Raw genomic sequence first — 4388 nt, forward strand, 5'->3', positions numbered from 1 at the left:
CGTGAGAGGCATGGATAGGATGAATAGACAAGATCATAACCTCCGGCTGGGTGTGTCCAGAACCAGAGACGATTGGTTTAAGGTGAGAAGGAAGACATTTCAAAGAGATCTAAGGGACAGTTGATTCTCACAGAGGGTGGTGTGTATATGTAGCGAGCTGTCAGAGGAAGTGGCATAGGTGAGTACAATTACAACATTTGAAAGACAATTGGATGAGTAAATGAACAGGAAAGGTTTGGAGGGGTCTGTGCCAAAAGAAGAAATACAGTAATCATTCAGGTTAGGAAACCAGGTGAGTATGGAAGAGTTGGGCCAAAAGGTCTGTTTGCATATTGTATGATTCCAGAAGTTTATGACTCTTTCACTGCTTCATCCCAATCCTTCATTGCACTCAATTCATTTCCAAGTCAAAACTCATCTGCCAATACGTTCAATGATCTAACTCTCCAAACTTTCTGAAATAGGGATTTCCTAACATTGATGTGGTTCTGTCGAACACAGCAGCAGCAGAAGCAATATTAAATTCAAGTACAATCTGTAGCATTTTTTATCTTGGATAATCACTCAGTCTACCATTCCAAAGAAGTTGATCTATGGTTCAGTGATGTATAGGTGAACGTGCCTGTGTCCCAATCGTGCGTATCTAAACCTGTTAAAGCTACCATAATTGACTACCTGCATTTCCAAAAGCAGAACTAACATCTGATAGAGAGGGTGTAATGATCCCAACAAACCAACAGTACTGTAACTTCCAGCCATAAATGATGATAGACAGTTAAACAATTACATGAAGGAAAGGGCTCCACTATTATCCCAATAATAAATCATGGAACAGTCAGGAACATCAGTGTAAAAGATAAGGATGTAGTTTTGGCAAGATACTACGCCAGACATGTTGAGTGGATGATCTAACTCACCCTCGCCACGAATCCATAGAATCACAGATGCCCATATTCAATCAATTTGAATTGCTGCAAGTGACATGAAGCAACAGGTGCACACAGTAGATACGACAAAGGAAATGGGCCCTGACACCATTCCTGCAGTAGGGCTGAAGAGTTGTACTGCACAACAAGTCGTGTCTGTTTGAATGCTCTTTCATTCCAGCTCCAACTCTGACATCTTCTTGGCAATCTGGAAAATTACTCAACTATGTCCAGTCCCCTAAGAGGAGAATAATTACAATCTGACCATTTACCACCCCCTCAATCCCATCACGATTGTTAAACTGATAGAAGTTGTTTATGACAGATCTGTCAAACTGCACAGAAATAACCAGCTCAGTGTGGTTTCCAATAATTGCCTACGTGGAGTTGGTGCTGTTGTGGAAATGTCACTGGATTACTCATCCAGACCCGGCTAATACTCTGGCAGCTGATGGAAATTAATAACAATTAATAAAATATCGAAATCTAAAATCTAGTATCAGTAAAGATGATGCTGAAATCAATGTCGATTGCAAACTCCAATTTGCTTCATCAATGTACTTTCAGGAAATGAATTCTGGCCTGGTGAATTCCATGCATTCCTGGTCGGGCCTCAAAGATACTCTCGACACACACGCATGTGATAAACGTTTCAATGGTCTCTAAAACGGTAAAGCAAGACACGAAATTATATCAATTTGCTCTGAGGTTTGGAAGGATAAAACTGTCAGAACTTCCAGCAACACCCTCCGTATCGGAAAAGGGAACGGGAAACACAGTCTTGTTGACCCTGCAGATGCTTCCTTCCTAGCATCTGAGAGCTTGTGACAGCCATACTCCAGATGCCTCTCTATCCCTTTCGTGTAGAGAAATCCATATTTATATTTAGTGCCTTGTGTTCCACAGCTTGTGTGGGAGAGAAATCCCCAGAATTACCGGTCACTCAGTGCAGACATTTATTCTCATCTCAATGCAGAGTGGACTGTCTTTACCTAATCCTGTGGCACATTGTTTTAAATGTCTGAGCCAGGGGAATTATCATCCCTACTTCCAATCTGTCTCACCCTGTCAGATTTTTATATATTTCACTGAGATCTCCACTCATTTTCCTAAACACCATTGGATACAGGCCCAGTCGCCCCAAACTCTGCTCTCATATCAATCTTCTCATCCCAGAGATCAACCTGGTCATCCTTCACTGCACTCCCCCAATGTCAGGTTTTTTTTTCCCTTATAAGGTAAGGAGACCAAAATTACACACAATACAGCACAATTTTCAAGACGGGCTCTCACCAAGACCCTGTGCAGCTGCAATTTAGACACCCTTACTCCTGTCAGTCAATCCCCTAGAAATAAGGTCAACACGCCATTTATTTTCCTCCCTTCTTTCTGCTCTTGCAATCTTGCTTTCAGTGACTTGTATACAAGGAGATACAGATCCTTTTCAATGTTCCTGCTCCCCACTTGCTGGATCTATGTACACTGGCCAGTGTGCCAATGCCATTTCCAGTAACTGCTTCTGGTTTCAAAAATAACTGCCCTGCATTGACTCGGAGGGCTGCGCAGCAGGAAAAAAAAGAAAGAACATAATTCCCTTTTACGATTACCATGTTTCTTCCAATCCCTTTTCAAATGATAGGTTGCTGTACTATTGTCCCCATCAAAGTGCACGCCGTCACATCCACCCCCATTGATCTTCATCTGCCACGTATTTGCCCATTCACTCCACTTGTCTCAATCACTTTGGAGCGTTTTTAAATCATCCTCGCCCATTAATAATCCGACATCATTTTGTGCTGTCAGCAGACTGAGAAATATTGCATTTGGTTCCCACAAGTAAATGTTTGACATGCATTGAGAATACCTGGGGCCCAATCACTGATTCCTGCGACATGCCTTGATACTTCCACTTCAAAACATATTGCTTTATGCCTGCTCACTGTTTCCTGTCAGTTCTCCTATTCTAAAATCATGTTCATATTTTAGTCCCAATCCCGTAATATTTGACTTTGCACACTAGGCCATAGTCTTTATCAAGATCTTTCTGAAAATCTAAATGCATTGCATCCATTTTTTCTCTGTATGTATTGACCCGTCAGTTTCTCAAATATGATTCCCATTTCATGTGGACACATTACATACGAACGTACAAACTAGGAGCAGGAGTAGGCCATCTGGTCCTTCAAGGTTGCACCACCATTCAACAAGATAATGCCTAATCATTTCATAGCCTCAGCTCTACTTACCCCCTCCCCAATCACCATAACTCTTAATTCCTTTACTGGTCAAACATTATCTATCTGAGTTCAAACACGTTCAATGATAAAGCCTCGACTATTTCACTGGGAGAAGAATTCCACAGATTTGCAACCTTCTTGGTCAAGAAGTTCCTTCTCAATTCAGTCCTAAATCTGCTCCATCTAATTTTGAGGCTTTGTCCTCTTGTCCTAGTTTCATGTACGACTGGAAACGTCCTTTATATTTCTATCGTATCTACTCCATTCACAATGATATTTGTTTCTATCAGGTCCTCCCTCATTTTTTCAATTTCCACTCAATATATAATTCCAGTCTACTCAGTCTCTCCTCATAATCACCCCCCCTCACCTCCGGAACCAACCTAGCGAGCCAGAATTTCGTTTCTAAAGTAGGAAAACCAAAGTTGTACGTACGTACATGGACTCCCCAACATGCTGTCGAGCTGCAACATAACCTCCCTGCTTTTACATGCAATCCCTTTCGCAATGAAAGACAAAATTACATTTGCCTAGTTAATTACCTGTTTCCCCTGCAGACCAACTTCAGTGATTTATGCACAAGGACAGCCAGGTCCCTCTGCACAAGAGCATGCTGCATTATTTTGACAATGCAAATAAGAGTCATCTTTTCTATTTATCCGAACACAATGGATGATTTCACATTTATTAAAATTGTACTCCATCTGCCAGACCTTGGCCCATTCATTTCAACTCTTTATGTCCCTTTGTAAAGTATAACAGTCCTCTGCATACTAATCTCTGCCACTCATTTTAGTATCATCTGCAATCTTTGAGACACTACACGTGGTCCCCTACTCCAAATCATCTATGTCAGCTGTGAATAACTGCGGTCCCAGCACCAATCCGTGAGGCACTCCATTGGTCACTGATCAGCAACCAGAAAAACAATCATGTATTCCCACTCGTTGCTTCATGTTAGTTAACCAATCCTCTGTCCACACTAATACGTTACCAGTAATGCCACACATTACGCAGCAGTCTTCTTGGCGTCACTGTATCTATTTTTTTAGATCACTTACAGTGTGGAAACAGGCCCTTCGGCCCAACAAGTCCACTCCGTCCCGCAGAAGCGCAACCCACCCAGACCTATTCCCCTATATTTCACCCCTTCACCTAACACTAAGGAAAATTAACATGGCCAATCACCTATCCTGCACGTTTTTGGACTGTGGAAGGAAACCGG

The sequence above is a fragment of the Chiloscyllium punctatum genome, chromosome 13, assembly GCF_047496795.1.
Source record: "Chiloscyllium punctatum isolate Juve2018m chromosome 13, sChiPun1.3, whole genome shotgun sequence".
Taxonomy (NCBI): domain Eukaryota; kingdom Metazoa; phylum Chordata; class Chondrichthyes; order Orectolobiformes; family Hemiscylliidae; genus Chiloscyllium; species Chiloscyllium punctatum.